We start from the raw sequence: 13858 nt of genomic DNA, 5'->3' as shown, positions 1-13858 counted from the left end.
TTGCCATGGCAATCTTTGCCGAATTTTTCATATCAGGATGCTAAAATGGAGAGTTAGGCCTTTACAACTCCACGACCTTAAGAGAATTCATGCTCAAACCTCCAAAACGGTGACATTCCCATAGAATGATTTTACCAAACCCCAAATAGCCCTCCCACATTGCAGGAGTGGGCCTGAAAGGGCCTGATTGGCTCAGGTCAACAACCATATCTTGAGCACTCACTTCACAAAAGATGCCATGTTCGGCACAGGGTTGGAAGAAGCAAGGCATAGGGTGGGAGCAGAGCACTGACTATCCCTGAGTCAAAGGACCTAGACTGCAATCTGGGCTCTGCCATATGTATGTACGAGTGACCTTCAGCAAGTCACTCAACCTCCATGGCACCTAGTCTCTTCCTTTGCAAAATAAGCAAGGTGGATTATGTCACTTCTGAAGCCTTTCTAGCTCAAAATCGATGATCTTATGACATCATTCCATTTCCCTGGGCCTCAGTTTCCCCATCTGTAAAATGAGGAAGTTGAACTAGCTGATCTCTAAAATTCTTTCCAGGACTAAGACTGTGATGTTTTGCTTCAAGTCTTTCAGAAATTTATGGTCCAGTCTGGGAAGGAATAGGCCATGAGCCCAGCAGAGTAGAATGGAGAGAGTGCTAATAACAAAGGAGGGATTCAGGCTTAGCACTCTGGGAAAGTTTGAAGGAGACAATACTTCTCACCCACACCCCACACCCCACACCCATGTATATGTTGGCCATAGCTGTTTCTCTCAAGAGTCAGGAAACGGTGAAGTCTACACACAGACATATATAGTCTTTCCTGTTCTGATGTCTAAGAGCATAGAGATAAGGAAGCAAGGGGTGGGGGAGGGGACAGGCATGAGCTCTGCCAGACAGCTTTTTCCTCTGCAGGGAGGAACTGGGGAGGAAATAGCTAGCTATCACTATGCCCTTTCTCAGTGGGATAAGCAGGAACACCACACAAGCATCATGTACTCCTAAAATCCTGGGAATGAAAGGGAGTGTCTTTTGTGAAACTTGGCTGGGTCAAGATGATATTAAAGAAACCTAAATTAGTTTTTTTTGAGTAATGGAAGAAATGAAAAACACTTTAGTGATAGTTTCTCCTAGGGCAAAGCAATCAATTGGCATTTTTTTTAAGTATCTGCATGTTACAGAGGAAAGAACAGTGATCCTGAGGTCAGAGGACCTGAATTCAAATTCTATCTCTTATGCATGCAACCTTAATGATTCTAAGTAAGTCATTTAATCTCCAAGGGACTCATTTTCCTCATCTGTAAAATGAGCATGAGATTAGAGAGCATTAGAAAAGATGATTCTTACTAGCTGTGTGATCCTGGGTAAACGGCTTAATCTATCTAGGCTGATAGTAGCTGTTGCACAATATTCACAGGGATGTTGAGTAGGTTAAAAGTTATATGAAATTTTCATTATTATTATTTCCTTATTCTTGTCCTGTTTGATAGAGTTCATATAGAAATGCTTATAGGATGAGTTGCTATCCTATGTCATTGTATAGTTAAAATACATCAGATGATCATATATGTAGATAAAATGGGTATGGAATAGCCATATTCAGAAGTAAGCTCCTTCTCTGTGGACTCCCTGAAAGCATCTCCAGGGCTTCTCCAGTAGCACACAGGTTAATGGGGAAACTTTGCCTTCCATCCTATGCCCTTATGGGTCTTATTTCTCCCATTTAAGTTTGTTTTGAAATCTTTGCGTTAGGAATAATTTGAAGATTATGACTACTCCATAATAAGATATCAAAATAGGGCAGCCTTTGTTGGTGGCATTGCTGCTGATGGTTACTCATTGTGGTCATTATTTTGGCTATGGTTGCGGTGAAGAGCCTTCTGCTGAGCTCCAGTTCTGGGTCTCCAACTACCTGTTGTACATTCAAATGCCAAACATGTGCTTGTCTAAAAGACCATTTTATGGAGGGCGAGCATTAACATGACAGTCAGAAGAAGCGATACAAGGACACTCTCAAGGTCTCTCTGACAAACTTTGGAGCTGAGCGTCACACATGGGAGTCACTGGCACACAGGACGGCTCAGCCCGGTCTGCTCGCATCAAAGAAGGTGCTGTGCTTTGTAAGCAAGGCAGAATTGAAATAGAAACTGAGATGCCTGATCGGTCATAGCCGGACACTGGCTGGACTCTAACGTAGTAATGTCATTTTGGTCCTCTTCAAGAATAAGGACAACTGCACATGGACATTCCTACTGGACGCCCCTTGGGCATCTCAAGTCCAATGTGTCCAAAATAGAACTCATCTTTTCCCCCCAGACCTCCCCTCTTCCTAATTTCCCTACTACTATCAAAAGCATCATCTTCCCCCTAGTCTTCCAGGTTTGTAATCCTCTGTGTCAGGGACCTCAGTGGTCCAGTGAATAGAGCATGAACCTGAGTCAGGAAGACCTGAGTTCAAATCCATCCTCAGACACTTACTAGCTGTGTGACCCTGGGTCACTTAAACTTGATTTGTCTCATTACCTCATCTGTAAAATGGGTATAATAACAGCACTTCCCTACCAGGGATGTGGTGAAGATAAAATGAGATAACAAACCTTAAAGTACTATTTTAAAGTGCTATGAAGGCAAGCTATTATTGTTATCAACTATGCACATTCACTCACTTTATCTTTCCTACCTTGACAAAATGTCTAGCACTCCCCCACTTCTCTCCACTCACATGAAGTCACCATCTTTCAGTTCAGCCCCCAAGCTCCATAAGGCCAGGGATGGTATTTGTGAATTTGCCTTTGTTCGTATCCCTAGCACCTACCATCATGAGCTTTCACTGAGATAATTGCAATGGTCTCCTTGGCTTCACTTTCTTATTTCTCTGTTCACTACAATCCATCCTCCACATAGCTACTAAAGTGATTTTCCTAAGGTGTGAGTATATTACTCCCTTCCTCAATAAACTTTACTAGCTCCCTGTTATCTCCAGGATCAAATATGAAATCTTCTGTTTAGTACTTAAGGTTCTTTACAATATAACCCCTTCCTGCCTTCCCAGTAATTTTACACTGTATTGCCTTCCATGCACTTTTTGGCCTGGCTCTACCCACCAAGTCACTGTTCTTCACACTCAATATCCCATCTCCTGAAACTTTATTTCCCATCTCAGTGCCTTTGCACTAATTGACTGTCATACCTAGAATTCTCTCCCTCATCTCCTCCCCCTGCTGCTTCTCTGACCTCTTTCAAGACTTGACTCAGGGGCAACTAAGTGGCACAGTGAATAGAGCACCAGCCCTGGAGTCAGGAGGACCCGAGTTCAAATCAGGCCTCTGATACTTAACACTTACTAGCCATGTGACCTTGGGCAAGTCACTTAAACCCAACTGCCCTGCCTTCCCCCTTCCAAAAAGAAAAAAAAAAACACTTGACTCAAATCCCACCCCCTGCAGGATGTTGCTGCATCTGCTCTGATGTCTCTTTCTAACACCATCTTCCTTCTATTTTGTATGCCTCTTCTATGTATGTTGTATTTTTACATGTGTTCTCTCCCATTAGGAGGCATCCTTAAGGTCAGGGGTGGTATTTGTCCTTTTACTTTTGTTTCTGTTCCTAGCATGAGCACAGTGCTTGGCACATAGCAAGTACTGAATAACTCCTCACTGATTGGCTGATTGTTAATTGCCAAATATCCAAGTGTCGGCATATCTTCTCTCTCCCTGTAATCTGCTTCACAGCTTGTCACTAAACCATCCTTTCAGGATCTCAAAAAGTTGATGGATATCATTCAGGGCTTCACTTTCCATTGTCACTTTCCAACAGTTGTTTAGAAATAGAGTTTTCATTTTCATTTTATTTCATTTATATTATTTTTTGTTATTTATTTTATTTTTAAATGAATAGACAATGGAGACCAAATTTTTGATTCTAGAGACTTATCTCACTCAACTGAAAGGTGAGAGAGTCACCTCATGAAGCCCCTTGATGAAGGGTTCAAGGCTGGGGGATCTTATAGCCCTAAAGTGATATGCTCAACTTTGTGGTCATTGATGGAAATGGGAAAAAAAAAATCCTGAAAAAACAGAAGAATGTGAAAATCCTGAATCCAGGGAAGTAAAATGCTAGGATGTAAGGCTAGAAAGAACCTTAAGACAAGTGAGTCCAATCTTTAATTTTACAGTAGAGAAAAAAAAATGAATGCAGTTAAGAAATTTACCCAGTACTGATAATGATGGTAACTGATTTTTTTTACTGGACCCGTAATTCCATTGACAAAGGGAACTCTTGGTAAGAAAACTCCCTGTACCCATGCAGATCAGATATAAATTTACCTGGGAAAACGAAGAATTAAGTGACTTGTCCAGAGTCACAAGGTCATATTGTGCCAGAGGCAGGACAGGAAGCCAAGTATGGATCAAGGACCAACATCTACTTTTTCATCTGTTTTCAATCCATGAAAGTAAGGGAGGAAAATCCCTGTCACCTAGCTGAGTTATTTTTTCCCCTTGAAAAGCCAATTAAATCATCACTAGGAATTAATCAATCAAGCTATAACTGTTTCCACTGACCTAGCTTCTTGATTATCTAAGGCATCTAGTGGACAGCTAGTGTTCCTCATGCTTGACCGGCTTCCAGTGGGGTTCTAATCAACATGCCCTTTGGCTGGAACACACAATCACAGCAAATGCAGGGGTGTGGGGGGCTGCACTGACCTGAACCAATACTCCGGCTTTACTGAATATTCTTCCCTTTTTCTTGTAAGGTTCTAATCCTGAACTTAACTCCTGAGCTGACCCACTCTACCACTCTACTGACCCAGGACATCCTTAAGCAAAGACCACTTCTCTGTCTACTATGCCAATATTTAATTATCTGATAATATGTAATTTATAAAATGTAATAATAGTTATGTTATTATTTAATTCAATAAACATTTATTACTATGTGCCCAACACTGTGCTAAATTCAAGCGTACAAAGTCAAAAATGAAACTGTCCCTACCTCGATTCTAATAAAAGAAAATAAATATGGATATGGATAAATAAATACAAATTTTTAACAAAACAAATATGAAGTCATTGGAGGTACTAGGAACTGTGGTAATGAAGCAGGGAAGTCAGTAGGAAAAAGATAGCAATATTTTAAAGGAAAAAGCAGGAAAAACCATTTAAGGAATATTGAAAATATATATATAAGGAACAAAAAGGAAGTTTAGAAAGAGACAGAGAAGTAGGGTCATAAACTTAATATTAATAGCACTGAGAAAAAAAAACTTACAGCAAAATTTGTTTCACATACAATCTTCTTTTCTGTTCTTCCTTGTATATCAAATTGTCAATATAAATATTGTTGAGATTTGTTAAGTTGATAATTTTCTTTCTTTTTTTTTCAAGTATTTTTATATGTTTTGATTTTATAAAGCAAGTATTTCCAGGTTGGGGCAGCTAAGTGATGCAATGGAGCCCCCTAAAGTCAGTAAAATATAAGTTCAAATCTGGTCTGAGACACAAACTGTGTGACCTTGGGCTCTTAATCCTGTTTGCCTCAGTTTCCTCATCTGTAAAATAAACCAGAAAAAGATGTGGTAAACCACTCCAGTATCTCCACCAAGAAAATCCCCCCAAAAGGATCATGAAAGTTGGACATTACTCAAATGACTAAATAGCAAGAATTTCCAGATTTCCTGCCCCATGAGAGCTCTGTTGTGAAAAGGTATTCAATTCAACAAAGCTAATGCTACATTGGCATCATCTGAAAGTATGTGCAATATTCCACACCTGCAATCTCACAGATTCTCTATTTTAAAGTCTTTCTTTTTAAAAAGCAAATTAACAAGAATCTATTTTCTCTCTATCCCACTTTCTAACCCATTGAATTTTTAAAAATATCAAATCCCTTTTAACCATATGCATATATGGTTGTGATATGCATAATAAAGGAAAATAAATTGCTCCATTGACTCTGTGTAGGTAGATGATAGATACATAGATGGATGGATGGATGGATGGATGGATGGATGGATGGATGGATGGATGGATGCATGGATGCATGGATAGATGGATGGATATGCACTTATCATTCTTCCTCCTAAATTCACCACCTCTCTTTCATGACCAGTGTGCTTCATCATTGATCCTTTCATATCATGGATGGTTATTGTACAGGCATATCTCATTTTATTGTGTTCACTTTATTGTACTTTGCAGATACTGTTTTTGTTTTGGGGGTCTGGGGTTTTTTTGGTTTGTTTGTTTGTTTTTACAAATTGAAGGTTTGCAGCAACCCTGAGTTGAGTAAGTCTATCAGCCCCATTTTTTCCAACAGCATGTGCTCACATGGCAGTTCTGTGTCACACTCTGATGATTCTCATGTTTCCATTTTTCATCATCATCATTATTATTATTGTTGTTATTATATTTGCTATGGTGATCTGTGATCAGTGATCTCTGATGTTCCTATTGTAATTATTTTGGGGTGTATAGCACTAATGCAATATTCACAGCACCCACAATCATGATAAAGACCATGACTATAAATATCACATGACATTTGATCACAAAACACACCAGATTCTCCAGTTAGAGGACAGAACTAAAGCATTTATTTAGACACCAGAAAACCAAATCCCAAAATGAGTAAGCCAATTCCATCATAGTACCAAAGATATTCAGAAGCCATAACACTGAGAGCCACAGCATCCTTCAGCCTTCCCACAAACCAATACAAATCAATATCTACTTGCGAGTCTATCTGACTCCTTGCCTGAGCATCCTCTCTTCCCCACCATCTTGCTAGCTCTGACTACCAGCTTACAGGCTCCATGTGACTATATTTAGCCTATTAGGGAATGGAGTTTATCTTCACAGCAGGGAAGCTTCCTGTGAGCTCTGCTGCACCCTTCACTTCAGCAAATTCCCTCCATCACAGGCTCCATGTGATTACATTCAGCCTATTAGGGAGCAGAGTTTACTTTCAAACCAAGGGAGATCTTCAAACTCCCCCCCTAGGCCAATTAAGGGGCAGGGAAGATCTTCAAATTCCCATTCCTATTACTGGGTGCTGTGAACCACACCCACATAAGATGACAAACTTGATTAATATTGTATTGCTCTGACTGATCCACTGAATGGCCATTTCCCACCTCTCTCCCTCTTGTCAAGCCTCCTTAATCCCTGAGACAAAGCAATATTGAAATTAGGTCACTAAATAACCTTATGATGGCCTCTAAGTGTTCAAGTGAAAGGAAGAATCCATCAGTAAAGTAAAACTTCATTATCTTATCTTAAGAAATTGCCACAGCCACCCCAGCCTTTAGCGACCCCCACCCCAATCACTCAGCAGACATTACTATTGAGGAAAGAGCATCTACCAACCAAAAAGGCTCATATTGAAGACTCATTTGGTGGCCAGCCTTTTTTAGCAATAACATATTTTAAATAATGCATGTACATTGTTTTTAAACAATACTATTACACATATAATAGACTCTAGTATAGTGTTAACATAATTTTTATATTCACTGGGAAACCAAAAAAATTCATGGGATTCACTTTATTGCTGAGGTCTGGAACTGAGTTATGCCTGTATTGAGAATAGTCTCTAGAGCTTTCAATGTTGTTTGTCTTTATAGTGTTGTTATCACTATATAAAATATTCCCCTGGCTCCACTCATTTCTTCCCTCCTCAGTTTATAATAAATTCCTAAAAATTGTTCATTTTTACAATATTGATGTGAGAAGATGAAGTATTCTCATGGTTCCGCTGACTTCCCTCTGCATCAGTTCCTACAAGTCTTTCCACATTACACTGGAATTCACTCTTTCCTCATTTCTTTACAACACAGTCATGCTCCATCAGATTCATAGGCCACAACTCATTGAGCCCTCCCTCAACTGTGATGACTTTGTGCAAAGGTGGTCCTTGAGTTGAGCCTTGGAAAGAATGGGGCACTCTAAAGGATTTCATGAAGTACTTTTATATAAGTTCTCTCACATCAGCCCAGCAGGGTGGGTACAATAGTTATTGTATCCACATTTTCCAAATAAGTAAACTGAGGCAGATTGAACTTGACCAATGTCCTACTACTAGTAAGTAGAAGAACTAGGATTCAAACCCAGAACCTCTTCTCTAAACCCAGCACTCTTTGCACTGGAAAAAATAAGTTTATGCTCCCACGAAATCTTATGATTGCTGTGGCCCTTTGGTATTCTAGTCTTTGTAAGTAGTCAAAAACCACCTTGACCCACTTTGGAAATGTGCCTAAGGTCATCAACTTTGGCTGAATGAAAGGCACCTAGGTGGGATGGTGGATAGAGCACTGGGCTTGTGATAAGGAAATCCAAGTTCAAATCTGGCTTCTGAAACTTAGTTGTGTGACCCTGAGTAAGTCACTTAAGCTCTCTCAGCTTGATTTTCTTCTTCTGTAAAAATAAAGGGTTGGGATTTGGTGATTTCTAAAGTGTCTTCTAAGTATAAGTCCCTTCCAGTCATTGAGTGCTAGGCCTGTAAGGTAGTCACAGAATCACAGACTGGTCCCTGTGGCACTGGAAAAGATCTCAGAAGTTGTCCAATCCAACAGCTTCCTTTCTCATATAATTAAACTGAGTCTCTAACAGGTTAAGTAGCTTGCCAGTGATCACACATACAATTATGTGATCCTCTGACTCTAGGCCCAGTACTCTTTCCATTGTATTAAAACAAGGAGTCCCCACTACCTATGTTCACCCACCATGTAAGAAAACACTGATTTTGGTCATTCTTACATGACCCCATCATCCAGTTCAAGCATTAACTTTCCATGAAGGCAAACATCTGAACTAAATGGCATTCACCCAGGGCCAAACACTTAAAAAAATGTGTGGTCCCTGGGTGAAAACCCAGCCTCTTACAGCTCATGGAACAAAAATGTTCTCTGGCTTGTTAAAGGGAAAAACGATTTGTAGACTGTTTTGAGCATGAGGCAATAGTCAGAGAGGGATCCTGTCTCCCAAGCCCAGGAGTTTCTTAAGATCATAGAATCTATGGCATGACTGAACTAATTATAGTATATAAATGTCATGGAATATGGCTGTACCATAACAAATTAAAAAATGAAGATTTCAGGAAAACTTAGGAAGACTTATATGAATTGATGCAGAGAGAAGTAAGCAGAACCAACTGGGATTGTATACACCATGACCACAACAATGTAAATGGCAAGATCACAAAAATCAAGCCAAAATGTGAGTAACTGAAATACCAATACCTCTGAAGAATAGGTAATGGAAACACAACTCTTTTTTATTGAGTCTACAGTCAGGAAAACCTAGGTTCAAATCCAGGCTCAAACTCTTCCTACTGTGTGACCCTGGGCAAATCACCCATGTTAGCTTCAATTTTCTCAGGATCATAATAGCCCCCACCAACCGCAGTTGTTTTAAAGATTAAAAGAGATAATGTTGTAAGTGCTTTGCAAGCCTTCAAATGTTTTGTAAATACTACCTATCAGCTGTAGATAGAGTGCTGGGGCCTAGAGTCAGCAAGACTCATTTTCCTGAGTTTATATCTGGCCTCCGACACTTACTAGCTATGTGACCCTGAGCAAGTCACTTAACTCTATTTACCTCAGTTTCTTCATCTGTGAAATGAATTGGAGCAAGACTGCCTAAGAATACCACATACGGGGTCACAAAGAGGCAGGCAAGACTGAACAACAACAAAATTCTTTTAGGGAGCTAGGTGGAACAGTGAATAGAGTGCCAGACCTGGAGTCAGGAAGTCCTGGGTTCAAATGTGAGCTCAGAAACTTACTAGCTGGGTGACCCTGGGCAAGTCCCTTAACCCTGTTTGCCTCAGTTTCCTCATCTGCAAAATGAGCTGGAGAAAGAAATGACAAAGCATTCCAGTATCCTTGCAAGAAAACTCCAAATCGGACCACAGAGAGTTGGACATGTCTTAAATAACTCAACAACAATAAAATATCACATATATATATTCTCATCTTATGTTCTAACTAATATTATTATTTTCAGCAGCAAAGTGGAGGAGGCTGCAAGGAAAGAAAACTACAAACAATGCCAAGTGTGATCACTACAATGGTCACTCTTAGCTTAACTTTTTATTTGTTACAAGCCATGGATGCATTGTAGCAGCAGGCAAGGAATGGATTTCCTGGCATAGCCAGAATTTTTTCAAACAAAAAAATAAAAATTGTAAGTAAAATTTATTTTAAAAAAATTATCCTAGGAGCTTAGATTTTGAGAAAGGGTATTTAACAGATGAATAAACTGAGGTAGAGTTGAGTGACTTTCCCAGGTCACACAGCTAGTAAGTATCTGAGGCCAGATATAAACTCATCTAATCTGACTCCTATAGAGAAACTGAGATCCATAGAAAGCTAGTTGAGTAGCCCAGGGTCACATAGATTATTCAGGATTTGAACCTACATTCACTAACAGCATAATCGGGTCTTTTTTTCTTGTTACCTGATCACATCATCTCAGAATTAAGAGGGGCCTCAGAAGCCATCCAAACCAGTCCATATTGAAAGAATTCCTCCCTATACAGTGCCCTGCATAAAATCACCCAGTTTCTGTCTGAAGGCAACTTGTGAGGAGGAAACATTGACCTCCCAAGGCAGAGAGCTCTATGTTTGGACAGCTCTCTTTGTTATCAAAGGCTTTCCTGACATCTGGCATAAATCTTCCTCTCCAAAGGAACAATGACCCCTCAGAAGGAGAACTCACCTACTTACTGCTGGAATGAGAAACTGAGAGATGCCATCAAAGATCCCCTTTCAGTCCTCATCCTTCTGGGCACACTTTACTCTGCTGATACCTCAGTCCAGACATCATTCCTACACCGTGACTGCTTCTCTCTACACTCTGCCTCCTGCCAGACACTCCAGCTTCCCCCTTGAAATCCTGAGCTCCAACAGCAGACCCACCAAACAGCTCCGATGCCCACACTTTCCATCTCTTGCTCTGGCAACAGACATGAAAGCAACACTTTAATTTCTGGAAAGGACATGGCAAGCATTTGCCCTGTGGCACCAGTAACCATCTTTATGACTTCCCCTGCTGGCCACCATTGCCCTTTATGGGTTACCTTTTCCTATTGGAACAGAAGCCCTGTGAGGGCAAGGACTTGTCTTTTTTAGTTTGTTTTGATATTTATATTCACAGAATTTAAGACAGTGCCTGGCACATGGTAAGCACTCCATAAATGCTCTTTTTTTTTTTTAATCCATTCACTTGTACAAGGTATTTAAGTTTGGTTCGGTTGCCTTTTTTTGTGTGTGGGAGGGAGGGTTTGTTTCATTTTAATTCAGACCCATGATTTCATTATTTCATTGGTATAAGAATCTCCTAAGAAAATTCTTCCCGACAACTGGGACCTATTCTGCCACTTTTAGTCTTAGAGTTGCCTAGGGCCTTGGGCCAAATTCAAATAGAAACAGAAGAAAACCACAAATTAGCATTATCTACGTTGCATTATATTTTCATTTATTTTGTTAAATATTTCCCAATTACATTTTAATCTGGTTCATGCCTCACTTGGGAATCGTTGTGGTTGTTCAGTCGTATCTGACTCTTTGTGACCCCATTTGGGGTTTTCTTGGCAAAGATATTGGAGTGTTTGTCATTTCCTTCTCCAGCTCATTTGACAGATGAGAAAACTGAGGCAAATGGTTAAGGGACTTACCCAGGGTCACAAAGCTAAATGTCTGAGGTCAGATTTGAACTTGGGTCTTTCTGACCCTAGGTCAAGCTCTGTCCACTGCAATGCCATCCAGGTGCCCAATGATACAGAGCTTCCTTGCTAATCCTATACCTCTATGGGAATATTAATTTAATTTAACTCGGCAAGTATGGCAACAGTGTCTGCTTCTCACATTTAAGGTCCCTGCAAGTCTGGCCCTAACTGGGGAAGAAGCAAAGTTAGCAAGCATCCAATAAATGCTGAACCTGATGGCAAAGCATCATGATGGACCGCTGACCATGGTGCTAATGTCACCTGCTGTCCAAAGGCGCCAAGATCTCCATTAGACAAGCACTGGCCAATGATGCTAACATCTCGATTATAGCACAGGCAGATAAACCTCCACTCAAGCTTCAGAGTACAACAGAGACAAGCATTCCCTATAGAGAAGGGCAGACAAAAGCCCTTGGCCCCTCATGACCTGAGTCTTACTAGCTTCCTGTCCCACATTTTGCACTCTGTTACTCTCTTCCTACAGAATGTGACCAGCTTCTCTTCAAACTCCAGGAAGAGAAATCCTGCTTCTCCCTAATTATATATACATGACTAAAAGCAGAGCCAGGGCAGTGAGGTGGCATGTTGGATAGAGCACCAGCCTTGGAACCAAAAAGATTTCTCTTCAGTGATGAGGTATGGGCTCTAGGAGCCCCTGCTAGCTCTCCTTGAGTCCTTGAGGTCCAGGCTCTGGGAACCAAGCCCATACCTCATCATTCAGGAGTTCAAATCTGACCTCAGACACTCACTAGCTCTGTGACTCTGGGCAAATCACTTAACCCTGTTTGCTTCAGTTTCCTCATCCATAAAATGAGTTGGAGAAGGAAAGGGGAAACATCTCTAGTATCTTTTCTCTAAATGAGGTCCCAAAGAGTTGGACATAACTTATAACACAGCAACAAACCAGCCCTAATGGGGAGCTGACACATTCCCCAGGGCTATTGAATATAGGTGTTCTGTTTTCATCCACCAAGTCCAGGTGCCCTTTCTTCCCTTTGGTGCTAACACTGCTGTGGATCTGTCCATTGGTAAAACTGCTTAGTTCAAAACACTGAAGCCTTGAATTATATCTAAACTGTTTTTGTTCAGGAAGGATGGAATCAGGACCAACTTGGATCCCAAAGGGATTTTGGTGAAATGAAGCAATAATACATTAGCCTAATTAGTCCCGCACGATTAAAGGAGTCTCAAACATGGAAGCCCTGCACGCCAATAGGTTACTAGTTTGTCAAGGAAATCTCAGGAATGGAAAATTCTTCTCTATGAGTTCCACCCAGTCAGAGCTCTTCTCTTTTTTCCCTTTCTGCTTCATTATGACCAATGAATCTTTGAGGGCATTCAAATATTTCATTAGCAAGCATCTTCAATATTCAGATTAAATTTTCTCTCTCTCTCTCTCTCTCTCTCTCTCTCTCTCTCTCTCTCTCTTTCTCCCTGTATCTCTCTCTCTTCCTTTATCTATCTATCTCTATCTCCTCTCTCTGTGTGTAGATAGGTATTTAAATATATTTACATATATATGGCACATTAAGGCTTATAAACATGCTACATATATTATCACATCTGAGTCTTACAATCCAGCACATTAGGCACTTGAGGTTTTTTATCTTCATTTCACAGATTAGGAAATTGAGTATCAGAGAAATGTCCCAAGATCATACATCTTTTAAGTATAAGATTCTGGCTCGATGTCCATCATTTTATCTGTTATGCCACAAGGTCTTAATTGGCATAGGAGACTGAAAAAGACGAACATTTCACTACTACTAATACTACTAGTAGTACTATTACTACTACCACCACTACTTTTATTATTGTATTGTGAATTGATTAGACCAAGAAATACATTATCCAAACCAGTTCAGATTAATTAGGATTATCAGTCTAGAGCTGGGAGGGCCATTTGGGGCCATAATGTCAAACCTCATTACTTTACAGTGGAAGAAACTGAGACCTTGAGAAAGTGACATCCACAGCTAGAAAGTGGAAGAGCCTCAGGGTGAACCCAGGTCCTCTTCTCAAAACTCCAATCAGTGACATTAAAAAAATTTCTTGAGTTCACCTTGAAAAGAGGAAAACAATACCCAGATGAAATTAAAAACCACACACATGGGACCAGTTTCAAACATCCTCTTTCA

Source organism: Petaurus breviceps, unplaced genomic scaffold, assembly GCF_028583685.1.
Source record: "Petaurus breviceps papuanus isolate PSGF00001 unplaced genomic scaffold, PetGlider_PUasm1.0 139, whole genome shotgun sequence".
Classification (NCBI taxonomy): Eukaryota; Metazoa; Chordata; class Mammalia; order Diprotodontia; family Petauridae; genus Petaurus; species Petaurus breviceps.
This window is presented reverse-complemented; position numbering follows the sequence as displayed.